Source organism: Conger conger, chromosome 18, assembly GCF_963514075.1.
Source record: "Conger conger chromosome 18, fConCon1.1, whole genome shotgun sequence".
Classification (NCBI taxonomy): domain Eukaryota; kingdom Metazoa; phylum Chordata; class Actinopteri; order Anguilliformes; family Congridae; genus Conger; species Conger conger.
In genome coordinates this window covers 5,021,820-5,042,500 of record NC_083777.1, presented here as the reverse complement: position 1 = coordinate 5,042,500, position 20,681 = coordinate 5,021,820, and the positions used below count along the sequence as shown (strand labels likewise).

The 20,681-nt window shown below is 43.2% G+C and overlaps 1 protein-coding gene across 2 annotated transcripts in view; it reads right to left on the bottom strand.

Annotated features, from left to right (window-relative positions):
* Positions 1–20,681, bottom strand: part of macrod2 (mono-ADP ribosylhydrolase 2) — a 597,810-nt gene that overhangs the window by 159,813 nt on the left and 417,316 nt on the right. The window lies entirely within an intron of this gene.

Here is a 20,681-nt window from a genome sequence, read left to right as displayed (position 1 = left end):
TCCTCCCGGGACCGGACCAGGAAAGCAGGTCCCCCTCGCCTAAAAGCAGCTGTATGCATGTTTCTCAATGTTACTGGGTCAGCCAGCAGCAAGAACATCATTCAGCCTGTCATCCATGTTAGCGGACAGAAATGTTACAATGGCCATTTTAGAAAAAAACATAGATTTATGGCAAGAAGCAAATTATGAAATTTCAGTAACTGGTCAGTTTAAAAGTAAGAGGGGCCTAGTGGCGAAGGTACATGACTGGGACCCGGAAGGTTGTGGGATCAAGCCCTGGTGTAGCCACTATAAGGTCCGCACCACTGTTGGGCCCTTGATCACGGCCCTTAACCCCACATTGCTCCAGGGGGGATTGTCCCCTGTTTAGTCTCATCAACTGTAAGTCGCCTTGGATAAAACGTCAGCTAAGTAAATGTAATGGAAGGTAACAATGGAGAAATGTTTTGGCATTTTGTGTTACTAGTTTCACAGGCCGCAGTAACTACACGGTTAACATGTTCTGCGTAGAAAATGGGATCACATTCTGTACTCTCGACTCCTAGCCTGACAAATTCTGTCTGAGGGAGCCGGAGAAAGACCCCTATTGTTTCCTCTCCTCCTCCCCGCCGCGTTTTTTCCCCCGTCTGTCAACGCCAAAGACCATCAGACTGGTCAACGCTCAGCCAGCCATGTAAATCACTCACCACGGTTGTCACCCGCCTTAAATAAATAATATTCCCCTAATTGTAATGAGCAGTTGTAATTACCTTGCTCTTATTGAATATGATTAATATTTTATTTCTTTGCTGCGCAGGGAATTTAATACGGCACTTTCACCTGCAACTTATTTCCCTTGCCTGCGTCGCGTGGCGTGAATTAATATGGCTTACAGGTAACAGCACGGGAAACGTAGCGGTTAAGACACTTTATAAGCCGCACCGTATATGAATATGAAGCAATATGTCATCTCGAAGATGTGTTTCTCGCCGCAATAATTTTGTCTTTCCAACCGATATATTATTTAGCACTTCTGTAATGAAGCCGGATCACATGAGACGAGGCAGAAGCCGTGCCTGTCAGCCCGGTCGTCTCAACGAAAAGACAAACCCGTCCCGCGTGCCGAATATGGATGAAATACAGCTTTCTGTACATCGCTACGCCTGTTCGCAAACGCGTCGTTAGCAGCAGTCGATGCTTTTCCCACTTCCGTTCCGAGTTCATTAAAAAACTTTCGTAGGCAAGGTGAGCTCACGCAAGGTAATTGTGGCAGAACACAATCTGAAAGCAAACCGAGTGTTTTGCAAAGCACAAAGGACCCCGGCAATCAAGTCCCCGCAGCACGAGAGGAAGACGCCGCGTTGCAGTCGGTGTGATTGTAAATTTCCGTACGGAGCTGGGAGGCTTCCCGTGGCGCCCACAGGATTATCCCTGATCCACCGGGACCCTCACAGCTGGTTTCGGTCACGCCGTTTGATGTCGACAAGGGCGAGAGTAAAATCAATGGATTTGTGATGTTCCTATTCACAAAAGGGAGACCTCAGCACATAGACATCATTAGTAAAGGGCACGGAAAAGCCATTCTGCATTCTTTCGGACGACTAGCTTCTGTTTGCTGTGTAACATATGTTGAGTAGTGAACAATGTTTAATGTGTTTCTCTCAAGCCATTTGTTTTCATGAAATGTTAGCAATTCATCAATTGTAGACACATTAATTCAGAAAATTACATTTTGAAAAGTTAACGAGTAAAGCATAAAGCTGTATAATTGCAGGATTTCCACAACATCCAGCCACAGAATATTAGCCTCTTCATTAACAACTAACTATGAACTAGTTTCTGTAGTTCAATGCACTACTGTCTGTATCAAGAGGGTGTGCAGTGTCATTAATAGGTAACCTTTTCACAGCTAGCCACAAGAAAAATAATGGTAACACAGAACCCAAAAGTAGATCTAGTTCCTACCAAAATCACTGTCACTTAATCTGCAAATAAATTCTTAAAGTATCTACCATCTTATGAAGTCCAAATTTATGTATTATTATATGAGTGAGAGTGGAAAATGTTTTGAAATGAGATTTTAGAAACATGAATATAACTGTAATATGTAAGTCATGTACCATGGCTGCAACATTAGCAGCAAAAGGTGGCCCTTTTCCCTCCTAGGATCAGGGGATGGGAAGCAGCCACAGAGAGAGACAGAGACAGAACACACAGGGCCTCACATAAGCCTGCATGCTGACAGATATTACAAAATGGCAGATCAACCCGCTGTCAGTTCAGCTGGATGACTGATAGCATGAGCACTGTAAAGCGGCCCTGGTGTGTTTGACGAGTCCGTTTCTGGGACAGGGATTATTCCTTCTTCAGAGTGTTTGGTTTGTTGTCATTGCGACTCATTGCTACAGCAGTCTTGGAGCTACCTGCCCAACGTCGGTTTGAGAAAGTGCAGGCAGGCAAGCGCTCACCGCCGAAATGTGTGCTGCCAGCCACCAGTGATCCTTTTCAGTTCACCATTCATTTCACTGAGCCGCCCTGCTGAAAAACACAGCTCAAGCTAGGTCCCGGCTCAACATGGTCTAGCTGGTTGACCAGTTGAGACCAGCTCCCAAGTTGACATGGTTTGACCAGCTCAATCTATGTTTTGAAACAACTGGTAAACCAGCTACCAGCTCAGATAAGCTACCAGCACGAGAGTGGTGACCAGCTCATACCCAGCTAGACCAGCATATGTCCAGTTTGTCCAGTTCAATGTTCAAGCTGGTCAAGCTGGCAGAGCTGGATTTTACAGAAAGACAGTTGCTGTGTGCACCTGGAGCAGCAGACGACAGGAACTTGACCAAGGTCAGTAGCTGGTGTTCATACAATGAGACACCATCCTGCTGGTGTGGGCCTGTTAGCTCCACTGGGTTAGTCTAGCCACTGGGTTAGTCTTCACTGGGTTAGCATTCTCTAAAATGGTGCACCTAAAATTGGCAACAAATGCTACAATTTGTCCAGTGGCTCACTCTGCATCCGTATTAAAGTCAGATGTTAGAAATATGAGGGTAAAATGCTTCAGTGGTCAGGAATATAACAGCACTCAAGCAGCAGTTCTGTGGAGATGTTGCAATGCCAATATTGTGCCCATCTATGAACGCCTACACTACAGTCTATGAAACTTCAGCATTAGGAAACAGCACCAAGCTCTTGAAGACACTCAACTGTATCGTGCGTGGTATGAGTTTTTTTGCACCATTCTCTGCAAACTCTAGAGACTGTTGTGCATGAAAATCCCAGGAGATCAGCAGTTACAGAAGTACTCAAACCAGCCCGTCTGGCACCAACCATCATTCCATGGTCGAAATCATTGAGATCACATTTTTTGGCAATTCTGTTGGTTGATGTGAACATTAACTGAAGCTACTGACCCATATCTGCATGATTTTATACATTCCACTGCTGCCACATGATTTGCTGATTAGTTAATTGCATGAATAAGTAGGTGTACCTAATAAAGTGCTCAGTGAGTGTAAGTGTAAAGTTGGAGAACCTCCAGGCACTTTTGTATTGGCATTAAGAGCTTTCACCACTAAAATGGTGAAGAACGGGCTTCAATCTACCGTCCGACTGCATGATAATATGAGTGTGCCTGTGATCAGCAGTTGAAGCAGACAGGGCCATGCCAGTGAATCTGGAGAAGTAAGCCCCCCTCCCACTATAATCCATGCCAATGAACCTCGAAGGCAGGAAATTCTTCCTAACAGAGATAAGAAGACCTAATTGTATTTTCCACTTTAAAATTGCTCTTATCCTCATAATGTAGTTAACGTCACACCTAAATCTTGCATGCCGCTGATAAGTCTGCCCTTGAAATAGGGAGAGACGTGTCCATGAGATCAGCCTGAATGATGCTAAAATTATTAGCCGCTGGTTTACCGGGATTAGCAGAGACAGGTATATTCAGCTCGTCAAGCAGTCAAGCTACCAATCCCTCCTGTCTGCTACGGTGGATGGACCACAAGAACATCTCAGCTGGCTAGCACCTACTGAGGAAGCCTTGAATGAGTCAAGTTAATAATACTACATGGTCTATTGTAATTATCATGCTTGTGTATACTTATTTTATTATTAATTGCCTTGTGTTTGCGATTTTATCACACATCTTGATGGGTTTGTTTTCGTCAGAATAATCTATAAGGTTCAGGTTTTTAGTGTTTAGTTTTTAGTGTGAGCAACACAGTACTTTAATTTTACTTTAACTTTTACTTAAACTTTATTATTATTATTCCACCAATCTCCTCCCACATTTTCAACCTATTGACACCAAAGCTCTGGTCCAGAATGGTGAGCTTGTTCATAGCTTTTCAATATTCCCATTCATTTCTGAGATATTTAAGGTTTACCAGGGGAAAAAGTCCCATAGGAATGAATGGCGGAATGTTCAGCATCTAGAGTGGTGACTTAAAGGCACAATAGGTAAGATTTTTGTGTTAAAACAAGACTATTGTAAATCCCTTCCGATCATTGAGAAAGGCTCACTGACATGCCTGTGTTTATAAATTCCAGTTTCAAAATATACAGTTGACGGCCCGACACTCTGTACCAAAACATTGTATAACTGTACAATAATTCAAGCTCATTGGTTGAAAATTGGTTCTAATTGCCACAGCCAATGGCGTTTCAACGTCAGCGCATTTACACAGAAGGGGGAGGGATAAACAGTGTTGTGGTTTGAAGGTGTTTGTTGCTGCTATTCCTGTTTTGACCGTTAGAAGTCTGAAATTACCCATTGTACCTTTAATCAACTTGAATAAAAAAAATTTGTCATGTTTTTTAAATTGTCATTACTTGCTCAAATTTGAGACACATATGTATAATGTTCTTATATTTTCTTATGTCTGTGAAGTAGTGTGATTTATTACTGATTCAGGGCAAAACTTTTCAAATAAAAACATTTTTTTCCCCAAAGAACAGGTTTCACAATTATCGGCACCCCTGGTTTTGTACTTTGTGCAAACACCTCTGGCATAAATGACAGCCATGAGCTTTTTCCTATAATTTGTGGTTGGATGGATTTGTGACCATTCCTTCATGCAGTCATTATCATAACCATTGATATCCTTGGGTTTGCGCTTATGGACCAATGGGATTTAAGTCTGGAGACAGGGATGGCCATTGCAGAACATGGATGTTGTTTTCACTTAACCATTTCTGTGTGTATGGTTGGAGTCATTGTCCTACTGGACAATCCACCTATGACCAAATTTCAGCTAGAGCTAGCCTAGCTGAGACCGAGCAGAGACACCCAGATTTTCTGCCCAGATTTCCTGGTACTTTGTGGAATTCGTTAAATAGCGCCCCTGGACTACTGGCAGCAAAATTAACCATCAATGACCCACCGTATAAACACAGTATTTCTGTGATGCATATAAGGTTTTGCCTTGTAAAGGAGAGTTTTAGTCTTAAATCGCTTTCCAATTATATTGTACGGTACATAGGTTACAGTTGCTTACAGTATACTATCGTACTGTTCAGCTGAAAATAAATGGGTTTTTTGTTTGTCAGTTTGGTTTGATTATTTGGGCTTTGAGTGTATTAATTCCACCCATTACTGCTGAAGCACTAGGTTCTTAAATTTCATGCTGTGTTTAAGGTCACACATTAATCACTTAAGTGAAATGCATTAGGGATAACCTTCAAATACACCGTCTTCATTGCCATTCATTTAATAATAATTAAAGTAACAATCGGCAGGATATTCTAATTGAAATTGTACGAGCGCATAATAGCAGTATTGTGTAAGGAGTCTAAGAAAAGCAAGACATTCTGTGCTTAATTTCTTAAGGTGGTTTGTTTAAGAAATACCAAGTGACACCACTACAATATGTCTCTCTTCATGCAAAAAACCCCCCAACATTTGGGCAATTTCCCTTTCCAAATGGGGTTTATGGGAATCTGTACACATGGGATGGAGTCGTAAAATGAACACCTGAGTGACAGCAGTGTCCAGCTCTCCGTGCCCACACTCCCCACTGAACAGACTCTGTTTGCTAATTAACCGTAATGATGTAAACAAGCACTCATCCTGACAATCTCCACTGCCGTGAGAAGACAATCTGTTTAGACAATCACCGTGAGCAAACACACAAATCCCCCCCTCCAAACCCTCAAATCTCCCCCTCCCGAAAACTCAAATCTCCCCCTCCAAACACTCAAATCTCTCCCTCCAAACACTCAAATCTCTCCCTCCAAACACTCAAATCTCTCCCTCCAAACACTCAAATCTCCCCCTCCCGAAAACTCAAATCTCCCCCTCCACACACTCAAATCTCTCCCTCCAAACACTAAAATCTCCCCTTCCAAACACTCAAATATCCAGTACACTGGATGATGAATTCATTTTCTAAATGGCTTGTCCAGGGATTTGTCCTGAAAATATGTAATGTCTCCTGAACATACTTTGATATGTCCTCCCTGTTATTCTCCATCGGTGTGGCAGAAGTGTCACAAGACACTCGGCCTTGTACTCCTCTATGATGTTTTGGATTGTGATTAGAGCCAAAGATAGCTCCACATCTTTCTCTATGTGGGACCTCCTAAAAAGTATGCTTTACTTCCTGAAAATTCGGGTTGTGAGTACACTCAGAAAATGTTTTGAAAAACTTATGTATAGTTATGTATTCTATATACTGTCACTATATTGCACTACATTGAGAGAAAATTTAACCGACTTAACTTTCTCATCCAGTGTACTGACTGCATTCAGGGGCACATTGCATACTAATAAACATGTAAGGCAGTGTGTTTCATAGGCCAAACATATTTTGAGGACACAGTAGTTAGGAGGCTGTTTTGGACATTTGGTAAATTTCTGTCCAGAAAATCAGAACAGATCTGTGTCTCTCCCTCAGGGGACGGCTGAACAGAGCAGAAATACGCACGGACAACAGCAGCCTGTCCATCCTCACATCCTCATCTTCAGGAGACACAGCTCCTCAACAGGACAGATGATAGCTGTCCTGCCGTTTAAATAGGTAAATTTAGTGATGCGTGTAGAAGAAATCGTAAAAAGGGCAGAGAGAATACTGATGCACAATTATGATAGACTGTATTATCTCTGCAATTACACAAGGAACAGTAATTTTGTCCTTGTAGTTTAAATTCAATATCAGAGTATGGGATGTGTTATTATTAAGAAAGAAATGAGGTGTACTAGAACAGAACAAAAGCACAGAGAGGGAAATGGTCATGGCTGAAATGGCTCACTGTTCAGTAGACATGTTAGTTAAATGTGACTTATCGTGCTAATAATAACCATTAAAAAGTGTAAATAGAAATAACGTGTGTGTGTCTTTCAGGGGGCAGGTGGGGGTCATATAAACTCATAGCTGGCCCACGCACACACACACACACACACACACGCGGGGGCATTGGACCTGCACACATTCAGCCCCCCACTGTTTAATTACAGCTCAGAGTGGAGACACGCGTGTCAAAGAGCACAATCATGCTCGCCCCACCATTAAAATTTCAGTCAACATAAAGTAGCTAATCATGACTAATTGCCTCTAACAAAAGAGGGCATTCTTTGGGAATACCCCCCCCCCCCCCCCCAACCCACCAAAATCCACAGTCCCCTAGCAAACCCATCAGATATGTCTTTTGTTCTTACACACTTTGTTCTAAATAATTAACACACACTCATTGCGGAATCCCACTGTACCACTGTTCCGTGAATGAACAATGTTCTGTGACACCCCTGTGACACTGTTAAAATGTCTGGGGTGATCTCATGAAGGATGTCGAGCCCATTTGAAATTCACGAGGCTTTGCTTTCATGTAAATAGACGATTGTGAAAGATTGGTAAAGTGGAAAAGAAACAAATTGACAAGTCCCGTGCCCCTGTTTTGTAGGTAATTTCCCTGTTCATCTGTTTCTATGTATGTTTCGATGTATATTTCTATGTATATTTTATGTATTTTCTAGTTCTTTGTTTGCACTGAACCTGGCCCATAGTCACACCTAGTGAATGTGTAATCACACTCACTGAATCCCATTTGTCATGATCTGTGTTTTCTCTGTGTCCGTAGCGTTTCGCCCTTTCTATCCCACTTTGCTTTCCGTAGTTGTTTTCTGTTCATTCATTTCATTCATTCATTTCACCTGTTTCTTATTTCCTGATTATCGTGCACACCTGCACATTTTTGTTTATCTGTATGAACTTTTGCCTGTGACCAAGACCAAGTTTTGGATTTCCTTTGCTATGTCTGTTCACCCCCAGTTAATGAACCTCTGCCTGGACTATTGATTACAATCTTCGTGGTATCAAACCCTGCTTGGTCGACCTGATGCTCTGCCTGATATCCATTGCCCTGTCTGCCCGGCTTCTGACCAACGCCTGCCCTATCCTTACAAACAGCCCTGTCTGTCTTACTATTGTTTGCTGGCTATTGACCTTGGACTGTACAACTCCACCAATATACTACCTATTGTGCCATTTGCGAGTTGGCGTTTGGCTTCAGACTGCCTGCTCGTGACACTGATGGGGCTAGCCGTGTGGTATTAGCAGTTCCCTGCACAATGATGAGATTTTCATCAGTTCTGTAAAATGTCCTGGTTGGGACACTTCACTTGCAACAGGAGTTCAATCCCGATAAAAGAGCCCTCTTTTTGTCCCCCTGAATGAGATTGGCGACCTGTGTTACACCTGTGAACTTATCCCGCTGCTTAATAGCTCTGCGGCCTGTATCTAATCAGACCACAATGCATTTAAACAATCGATTTGTCCTTAACTTCGGCTAACCTTTCAATTAAACGCAAGTGTTACTACTTCAATTCAAACGCAAACTACACAAGTTAATCTGGTACTGACTCCGGGCTCGTGAAATAAAAAGCAAAAAGCCAGCGCTCCCTCAGATCGGGGATCTGCATATAATACGATAATGTAAGGGCTTGAGAGCTCAGTGTAACTCTGCCGCCCGTTCTGCACTGCCCAGGAGATTACTCTGATTTAGCACCGGTGACATGGCTGACACCACTGCTTTCAGATTGCCCAAATGTCAGGTTTTACATACTCTAATATTTCACCGGGACGAAAATAAGTCGAAACATCTTTCACCCAAATGTCAAGAGACGCAAAGCTAACATCCCGGTTTACCTCCTCGCGGTTTATTTTCGTCAGAAACTAAGGAGCCGGTAATTAGCGTTTTCTCTCTCCATTAATTGGAGCTGGGTGGCATATCACCGCAGACGTAATTGGAGTTAATTGCCCCAGTGTTTCCTGGGCGCCGGATCAGATAAATAGCGATGGCAAAATCAAGTGATGGGACGACCTTTTCAAAGGATCCGTCTAATTAACCTTTTAGACAGGAACAGAGGTGTCTGAAACTGGGGTACGGGCGGCAGGCCCGGAAGATTCTCAGCTTACATTTTACGGAACGAGTTGCCCCTGACGAGAGAGCTAACTGGAACAACTCAACCTCACACCGAGAGGAAAAAAAAAAAACAGAATAAAAAAAGTTGTTAAAACGAATTTGCAGCACAAGCACTTGGGATGTTGATAAGCACGTGCGGCACAGACTACCTGACCTGCAGAGAGAAAAGTTCTCACAGATAAATCTACCTGTAACACGTTCTGTCCTGAACAGGCGGAAATTAGGAACACGAGAGACAGCTGCTGAAACACAGTGGAGGAGCTACAGGAAGTGTGTCGGAATGTGAGAAACCAAAGTGATAATGGAGAAGCGAAGAAGGACAATTTTCCGCACATCAATATCTGCAGGCGTTAATACCTCCGCGACTGCTGCAATTACTGCTCTTCAAAAGAGAAGAAGAAGAAGACGAAGTTGAAGTTGTTACTGAGAGCTTAAGCGTTTGGGGTTTTGGGGTTAAGGGCCTTGCTAAAGGGCCCAACAGCTGTGCTGATCTTATTGTGAAAATGGTAAATGGTAAATGATACATTGCAAATGATGGCATTTATATAGCGCCTTTATCCAAAGCGCTGTACAATTGATGCTTCTCATTCACCCATTCATACACACACTCACACACCAATGGGGATTGGCTGCCATGCAAGGCACCAATCAGCTCCTAGCTGTCTAGTCATGTACCTTAGCCATGACGCTACAGGCTGCCCTGAGTGTGCATGTGCGTGTGTGTGTGTGCGTGCGTGCGTGCGTGTGCAAATGCCTGTGGTTTTCTGCTTAGTTGTCCAAATGCACTCTGGCGACTGGAAAGTTTAACTAAAATTAAAAGAGCAGGAAACTACATTTGAAGAAACAGACTAAATGTAGTATGATATCTCTCTCTCCTACTCTCTGACCTTTTCAGTATTCGGTTCTCTAGTCAAAGCACGGTCCCACTCCCTTTGTAGATTTATAATCCTTTGGGTTCTATCATTTAGTTTTCTGCACTCTCCCAATCTGTCGTAAAATATGTTCGAAACTAATTTTCACATTTTCAATGGGCTCTAATAAGCCTTTCATTGCTCCAACTGGCCTGTAATCCTGCACACAATATTTTATCAAGGCAAATGAAATGTGTTTGGACTAATATTTGGAAAACATATTTTGATGAATTTGAAAACACTTCTAATATAAGTATTTGACCCCCTAAGACGGCTGTTTGTTTATGTCAAACACAAGGCATATTTAATATTTTGGAAACGTGAAATGTATCAACGTATAATTTTAAAGTACATGCACTTTAATGATCAGACAACAATGATAATTCCTCCAGAGAAAGTAAACAATGGACATTCTATAAACGGTTCTCAGAGTTAGCACACTTTTTGGATAAGGAACCATTATCCATGGACCATTGTCGTGAAAAGAACACGGACATTACCTTATTTCTTGTAGTATGTGGATTTCCAAAACGCAGAGAAGGTGCATCATATTACAGAATAAGGAACTGTTGTCGATAAAGCCGTGGCATGTTAATATACGTTATACAGATAGAACTGTGAGTTTTAACGCTTCAAACAGTATATCCTGTAACTATAGTGATTCAAAATTTCAGGCTGAAAAGAGGAATGAATGCAAAAAAACCCTCACCAGCCAAGCCCAGGGGCATCAGTTACATACTGGGTAACAACAAAAACCAGCACACCCTGCAGCTCTCCAGGACCAGGAGCGAGGACCACTGAGCCAGAGTCTAAAATAAAAAAATGTAAAAGCAGAGAAACCACTGATTTAAAAACAAGCAGGAGGGGAGGTGGGGATTTCACGATGCGCTGCCTGCTCTCCAAAGCATGCCCAATCTCATTTTACAGCGCAACACGCCCGGAACGCACAGGTGATCCGAAACGCCAAGGGCGAGCAGTTCCCATAATTCCATCTGCCCGCTGTCCCTTCCTGTTCGCCCTCACCGAGGAGGCGCTCCAAAGAAAACAGCGGAGGGGCGAAACACACAAACACGTGTTCGCAACCGGAGACGTGAATAATGCCCCAAAACTGTCAAGCCCTCCGCGAAACGCCAACACGCAGACACACTCCGTCTGCCTTCCCGCGGCGTAGCGTGACCACATCCTCTCCGGCCGACGGCTATTTAAAAAGACATCGGCGTGATGCGAAAAACAGACCTGCTGGAAGTCTCATACACCATTTTATTAAACATCCCTGTAGCTGTAGGTCACGGAAAGTAACAAATAATGAGCTATATATTCTTTGTGCACTGCTCCCTATGTATGTTTTTTGTCTTTTGTTTGTGGAAAGAAGTTGCTTCATTGTTAACCTTTGAAGTCCTTTTGTCCATGTATGCCACCTATATAAGCTTTCCTACTTTTTATGACCCTCCTCCCATGATTGTTGCATTTGTTAAAATAGTATAATCAACAGGAAACATAATAATAACATGATAAACAAAAGAGGAGAATGGAAAAAAAGTGGATAAATGACAAAGAATAATAACAAGAAAGAATTTATTAATACATTTTTGACCTCCAATTATGGTGGGGGGGAGGGGGGAATTCAACCTTCAGTAAATGTTTCCATTACTCTGTGGAAAACGATAAACAAAAACAAAGCCCTTAGTGCTCTCTATAAAACGTGTTTGTTTAAGGTTATGACCAGTAACAAACCTTCCTTTCCATTCTGTCAACATTTACAGCCCACGTTTAGTCGTCTTCGTCATTAAAATGGAGACGCACGCACACGAAAGTGAAAGCATTCTGCTCCTCAGAGCCATTAAATTAATGAATATCCAGCCGCTTCCTGGACACAAATTAATGAGCGAATGACAAATGGCTAGGGGAACAAATATGTGTGAAGTGTTAAGCACATAAATGTAAATTAATTGGTCACATGGGAAATGAGCAATTTTAGAAAATGGAGGGTAAAAACTGCATCATAAAATTGTAAGCAGTGGCGGTTGTATAAATAATGATAGAGCACAATGCATTTAACACATATGACAACATGCTGACAGACTTTTCAGTCGTAATCTGCATTTGTTGTTATTATTTCTGGTAAATGTTACATTATCATATTAATGGATTTTCTGACACAATTCTAATGTAATAACTGGAGAGAATAAAAGGCTTCCCAACAAATGTTTTGTTACAAGCAGGGCTTGTTTGTAATTTCTTGAATGCTTATAAGGAGGACAATGAGAGTATGGTTATTATGTGATTTTCCCACTCTGTGCCTGCAGTATTAGCAAAAAGGGCAAAATCACTGTTGACACAATGCACACATTCACAATGCACACACACATAAATGTAATGCACATGTTCATACATTCCAGGGAGCAAAAGCCAGAATCGAGACGTCTCCAGGCTGTGGAGATATAGTTTGAGAGACTTTTTGACATAAATGGACGTGGCTAATTCCAATATAGCGTAGTGTTTACCTGGATGTAACCATGTTGTGGTCAGCTAAAATACTTTCATTTTTCAAACAAATGTAGCTGGATTTTCACCTGAATGCCTAGACGGCATTTCAGTGACTTTTCACCACAGAAATGTTGGCTGGTATACAGGAGGCCCGATATGAAAACCTGCCCTATACCCTCCTCTCCATTCCCCCGCCAAAACAAGAGGCTCACCTCAGGCTCTGTTAACAAAACGCAGGGTCAGGTCAGCTATAGACACCAATTAGGCAACAAAAGGAAAGACAGTCAGAGACAAAATCATGACATTTGAAAGAACCAAATAAATGAGTTATTATGTTACATGGTTTTGGTTTCTTTGGGAAGAGTGATGCATTATCCGGAGAGGAGAAGCCATGGGTCTCAGATTCCATTGGTGCCCCTGCCGCGAAACTCAACTCCAGCGAAAGCCTACAACATAGTTTAATGCCTAACTGCCAGAGCCAATGCCAGTCAAAGAGGGCACATGCATCAGAACCGCAACAGCGGAGGACTGCATGAGAGTCTGTCCCAACACTGTGTGCGCTAGGCGTTAGCCTCCCCATGCTACACTATCTGCTGCTCGGTGTTAGCGTTAGCCTCCCCATGCTACACTATCTGCTGCTCGGTGTTAGCATTAGCCTCCCCATGCTACACTATCGCCTGCCCAGTGTTAGCCGTTAGCCTCCCCATGCTACACTATCTGCTGCTCGTGTTAGCGTTAGCCTCCCCATGCTACACTATCTGCTGCCCAGTGTTAGCCGTTAGCCTCCCCATGTTACACTATCTGCTGCTCGGTGTTAGCGTTAGCCTCCCCATGCTACACTATCTGCTGCTCAGTGTTAGCGTTAGCCTCCCCATGCTACTCTATCTGCTGCTCGGTGTTAGCGTTAGCTTCCCGATGCTACTCTACCTCGTGGAACCGGGCGACCGGCCTCCCGATCTGTCGCCATGCTAATGAGGTAATCAGCGCGACCTGTGGCGTTCCCCTCGACTGCTTTCGTCTGAGCCTGACATGACATGTCAGCCCGTTTCTGACCCCACATAGCTCTGCCCCGCCGAGACAAGGCCTCCACAAACATGAAGAGACGCCACTCCTCCCAGAGACTGAAATACACACTGACACGTGGAGCGCTGGATCTCCCACCAAGCCAAACATCAGAAATGTCTGATTCAAACTAATTATGTGGTATTTTTAATGTCAGAGCGAACTGCTCTCTGCCTCCTTAACACACACACATGCACACACACACAGGCACACACAGACACACACATACAGGTGCACACACACACATGCACGCATGCAAACAGGCACACACACATACAGGTGCACACATACACACAGGCACACACACATACAGGTGCAAACACATGCACACACACTGGTACACACACACACACACACAGGTGCACACACACACACACAAACACAGGTGCACACACACACACACACACAGGTGCACACACACACACAAACACAGGCTCACAGGCACACACACACACAGGTGCACACACACACATACTTTCACACATGCACACAGGCACACACATGCACACACACAGGTGCACACACACACACACACATGCACGCACGCACGCACACACACACACACACATTCATGCGCACATACAGTTGCACACACACACACATGCACACATGCACGCACGCACACACACACACACCTCAATTATTCAATTTCCATGCAACTACACACGCATTCTGTAAGTGCTAAATACTGTGTCATGTCTACACACAAAGGTTACTGTGTTCTAACAATGCGCACCTACTGCCTCTTCAAGCTAAAAACAAAAAACCGAATGTGATCATTCCAAGAAATCTTCAAGCTACTTGAAAGAATCTTAAAACACCATAGATTCTACACTGCAGCATGTTTCTGATAAACCAGAGCTATCTGTTCTAATTAAGCTGAGCTATTTGATTAAATGCATCATGACATCATCACAAAAGGGATATTTTGGGATAGTTATGAGTCGTCGCTGTCACACTCTCTCCACATTTTCCTCTGAAATATGAACTATACCTTCTGATGTTGTGCTCTTCTCTCCCCGAAATATATCTCCTGTCATACCTTGTTATTATTGTATTCACCAGGATCATGGTTGGTTCCTTTTTTATTTAATTCCTTAAATAGTGCTGAGTATATTCCATAAAAATACCATTATTTGTCCCATTATATAAGAATGTCTGTAGCATACACAGTAAAACGCTCAGTGTTGAATCATCACTTACAGAGTGCATATGATCCCTATTAAACTCTGTTACAGTAGAATTAACACAAGACCTTTCACTGTGTACAACACATTTTTACAACACATTCTAGCGCTGAAAAAAAAGCATTCATCAAAGCATTATTGCAAGTACTCAAAGCAATGTTTACCCAGAATGCACCAAGCCGAAAGCAACGAATAAGACAAATAAAGAAACCCTGAAAGAACCCTGAGATTAAGTATAAGGGTATTTAATCCCATTGCAGAATACCATTAATGAGCTATCCAGTTGCTTTGAACGTTTCTTCGACAGGTACTTTGCGGTTTTCCTAGATAGAGTTCCGAGTACACCAGTGGGTTTTGGCGACCTTCTACACTTCTACAGATATCTAAAATCAAGAAGGGCGGCCTGTAGCGTAGTGGTTAGGGTAAATGACTGGGACACACAAGGTCAGTGGTTCTAATCCCGGTGTAGCCACAATAAGATCCGCACAGCCGTTGGGCCCTTGAGCAAGGCCCTTAACCCCGCACTGCTCCAGGGGAGGATTGTCTCCTGCTTAGTCTAATCAACTGTACGTTGCTCTGGATAAGAGCGTCTGCCAAATGCCAAAATAAAATGGAATAAAAGAACATAGCCACAAAACACCCATGGCTGTGTAACTGTCGAACCAGCTGTAAAGATAAGCTTAATGGCAGACCGATCTTAGAACAAGACTTGTGTGGCAATGAGCAGCCTGTCATCTCTCAGAGTTTTGATGCAGTTAAAATCCAAAGAGGGAACCTTTTAACTGTCACTGAGGACTATTGGTTTCCCATCAGTAAGGCTGAAGAACACAAACTATAAACACAGTCATTTCCATAATCAAGTATGAACACAGCGCATACCAAAACCACAATCACTTCCATAATCAAGTATGAACATAATAAGTCAGTAATATTCAGCAATCTCAGAAAAACATAAGGCAGGAATATAATTGTTTTTGTGAACAAATATGAAATTATTATGTATTTCTACAAGCCTGAAAATATGCTATTATGAGTATAAAAAAATAATTAAAAAAAGAAAAGAAAAAAAGACAGATTGCAATAACAAACACGAGACATTCTAGACAAGGAATTGCCCATGCATAACTAAAACTTTCTTGAACATGAACAGCCATACCTCCCCCCTACTGGGTCGTGTTTATCCTCTGTTGCTGATGTCCACTCTAGGGACCGATATCATGGCATTCCTAATACCACAGGAACATTCCAACTCTCCCTCACTTAGCCATAATAGCCGCACTTTCCAAAATAAGAGCACCACGCAAAGACAAAATAACAAGGTGCCAATTCAAATCCATTTAAAATAATAATAATAATTCCAAATTCAAGCCTCCGCTAAAGTCTTAATCGCCGACACACAGACGATATTGCGTTTCTCCCCTCTTTTGGCTATGACCCTTTACTTTCCGTCAGATGACAGCCGTAACTCATCAATGTAATCAAGATGGACGTCCTTCACAAGTCTCTGAAATGATGCATTATCTTCTCATTTATTTCAGGATACAATGTGAGAGGTTTCCTGACACATACAACTAGTTCCACCTGGTGCCTGGTGAGATTTATCTCAGCTACATTAACTTTTTTCTTCCATCTCATAGCATGGTATCACCACCTTAGTATCTTCTGCTACAGACGAGTTCAGGCATTTTCACATATACTCTTAAGTCCAAACCAGAGTTCACTTGTTACATTGAATCAGTCTGGTTTGTTTCACCTAAATGTCAAGCTGATAGTTTTCAGTTTTCCAGGAGTTATGAAAAGGAAACTCGCCAAGATAACCTGGAGCATCGTTGGCCTTCTTTCCCAACCATGTCCTTTTTCGTGTCATTATATCCTCCATTTGGTTCTGTTTTCATAGTAGTTTTCGCACCAAATACAATCTGCAATTTTTTGTCGACATGGCGTGTTCACACCAGTCAAGAAGATCCAAACTTTCCCAAAAAGTTTGCAAAGTTCAAACTGAGCAATGTGAAAACACCATTAACGATAGAGGCAAAGAGTTGGTCAAATCATGTTGAGCGGGGAACTGGTCTGAACTGATCTGAACTGGTCTGACCAGCTATCAGCTGTTTCAAAATCTAGCGTGAGCAGTTTTTTCCCAGCGGGGTATCTTTTTAACGTGACCAGTTGATAGGCTCTCAGGCACGCTAGGCCTCCTTTGCCGTGCGCTCATATCTGCTAACCTGTAAAGTGCTTTCTGGGGACTGGAGTTACTGGAGTATGTGCTGTAGGCTTCGGTTCCCACAATTCCCCTGGCTGAGGTCCCAGAGCTCAGTGACGGATGCGGATGCTGTCCGGAGTGCGGCAAGTGGCCAGCCGGTCTCAGCCGGTCTCAGCCGGTCTCAGCCGGTCTCAGCCGGTCTCAGCCGGAACCGTGACAGATCGCTCTCCCGCTTGGCCTCACATCCACGGGGCCCCAGGAGAGGAGGCCACATCCCCCCCCCCCCCCGCTCACTCACCCACGCCCCCCAACAGACGGGCTACACCATCCACCACTCATTCACTGTCAAACCGTCTCCTCAACAACAAGAACTCCAGATCTTATTATAGCATGTGGGGAGGGGGGTTTGTGTACTCCTAGCTATTTAACAAAGAAGTAGACAAGGACAAAGTGTGTGGTCTAGCCATTTTAGGCGGTTTCCACGGTGCTCTGAACTACACTGCCAGGTTAAACTAGTTGCTTCTTGGCTTGGAGCTCACCTCGTTTTTCATCTGAGACCAGTTCATCAGCCAGGTTCACTCCAGGAGTATATTAAACTCAGTCCTGGGTTTCCGCATTCCGACATTATGCAGAATAACCCTTCGCAGTGTGCAATTATAAGGGCCATCACAACCTGCAAATTATTACTACTTGTAGCCTCAATGCAAATAATTGTTTAGCTCAATATAAACCAGTTACCATCAGACTACCCACTATATATGTCATGGAAGAGCAGTTTGTAATTAGTTAGTAACACCAGCCTCTGTGGAACTACAGCACAACCGGAGTACTGTAAATTCGGACCGGTTCTTCAGTTCTAAAGACCTTGAACGGCACGAAGTGAGAAAATGTATCAGTTCATTCTCAGCACACATCAAGCTGACAGCTGTTCCCCAGGTCCTCTGACATCGCCTGGCCTCTTGCCTTCCCAGACGTGTCTGTGCCCTTCTCAGGAGACCTGATACACACATGCACCACAGGCCACACATTCTTTCTGCTTATTTAGTTTTATATATTATTGTTTCTATTTTTCTGTAAGCCGTACGTCCACGGTACCTGACTGTGAAGAGTGGCTTGGATTCTACAGTCAACAGATTAGCCGGTAATCTTTTATACTCTCGAGTTTATTTTATGTTCAGTCTTGTTTTGACTTCCATCCCTTTGTAATTCCCTGGAATCTCCATTAGAGAGACACCTGTCTGGGGTTTTTCCCCAAGCCGGCCTCTCTTTGAGTTGCTGCGCTGCCACCCAGATTCAAACTCCACCCCCCCAAAAAAAAAAGAAAATCTCCTGGGGAAGGTTCCAGAGCAGAGCCCTCCTAAACCTTCTGAAGCTGGATTCACGGTGAAAGTGCTGTGTACACAAGCCCCACCTTCAGAGGAATCAGACGCCCTGCTGAAATCACAACCCTGCTGTAAAAATCCAGCTATTTTAAATCTGGTCAAGTTGGTCATAAGCTGGTATAGCCGAGTATGAGCTGGTCAACCTGCATGGCCAAGCTGGTCATGAAGCTGGTCTAGCTGGGTGTGAGCTGGTGAACCAGCTAGTGCCAGTAGCTTGTCTGAGCTGTTTCAAAAAATAGTTTTTTCAGCAGGGAGTACGGCCATTTTGTTTCACAACACCATCAGACGAGAGCTCTTTCTTTTGCTGTCTGCCTGCCTGCACAGGAAGAAAAGCAGAGACGAAGGAAAGGGGTTTCTGCTGAGAGAGACTGAGATCTTCCACTGGGGTCCAGTCAATCACAGCCATGCAGTGTTTTCACAAAGGGATAACTGGATCTCTAACAGCTGTGAAAATATATTTGCCAGCATCGGCTGTCTCTGGGTGAAAACAAAAAATCTGTTTTTATAAACAGGTGAATTATTGCATAAATAAATGAGGAATGAAACCACATACATCGCTGGAACGCATCTGAGCCAGAGTGATAAATTAACGGGTTTTGCGACAAGCGAGAAAAACAAAAATGGTTTACCGCTCTTTCCATCCCCCCTTCCTTGTCCTTTTCGATGCTTTCTCTCGAGCACAGACCCAAACTCTGTCCTCGGTTTCACCGTGTTTATGGAGACAATGCGTCCATCCTCGAGCACAGACCCAAACTCTGTCCTCGGTTTCACCCGGTTCATGCAGACAATGCGTCCGTCCTCATCTTTCAGGGGAGACATGGACATTACATGCTACCCCGGCTGAAAAAAACAGCTCAAGCTAGGTTTTGAAACAGTTGGTAACTGATTTGTGAATTTAGACCAGTTGCCAGCTCAACATGGTTTAGCTGGTTGACCAGGTCAGACCAAGCTCAAGCTATGTTTTGAAAGACATGGTGGCTGGTTTACCCAGCTAGACCAGGTTTATGACCAGCTTGACCAGCTCAATTTTCAGGCAGAAAACTACTTCCAAAATGGCTGTCTACTTTATTGTTTGTACCTGCTCCATTTTGCCACACATCAGTACCCAAGCTTCAACAAACTGCACACTCAGAAAATGCCTAGAACATGCATACAGCATTTACTTAGGATAAGAACAATCTAATGACATAATGCCACTTTTTACTACAGCTCACATCAGACTAAATTCCCCCAGCACTATACCCTAACAGAACCAACCATCACATTTCCCATAGCACCAATGACTACATTTCCCAGCACTACCTGTCACTACATTTCCCAAGGCACCCATCACTACATGTCCCTACAGTACCCAGGACTGCGTTTAACCTGCAGTTACCCTGCTCCTCCACATGAATTCCATTAGCTACATTAACAACATGGCAGTGCTTATACTCTTGAAAAATAAATCGCAGAAGTGACAATTGAGTGTTTCTTGTCTATTAAGCTAATTTATGGCAACTGGAGTGTGGAGACAAATTCCCAAGATTGCAGCACTCACCTCAGAACAGACTAACATACAGAACCGTACAATCTCAGAAAAGTTCCAAAAGGAACCCTGGGATTGCAGAGAAGAACCCCATCTAGTTCAAGGATTGTTCCTCAGGCAAAATGCTTCTGTGTCTGGGAGCTTTCATACTTCTGATAGAGTGATCCGTAAATAACTAAATGGAGACAAGCCGTATTTCACCGACTTGACTATGCAGATTCTGTGTATCACCTCGGTTGAAGCCAACAGAGGCTTGGGTAGTTTTGTGTATTCTCAAATATCTTATTTACCAAAACAGAGAACAGAGATCAGGCAGTGATTTCCAAGTTGAGAGTTTGCAGCTTCTAGAGGTACACAACATTATTTTTTTTTCCCTCAGACATCACACATGGCATTAAAAAAAGGTCAAAATAGCCCAGCGAGAGACACAACACAAATAGCACACATATTAATGTAATATTATTCATATTAAAATAAATAAATGAATATGATACCCTTCAGACACCTGCTCGCAGTGTGGAATTTAAA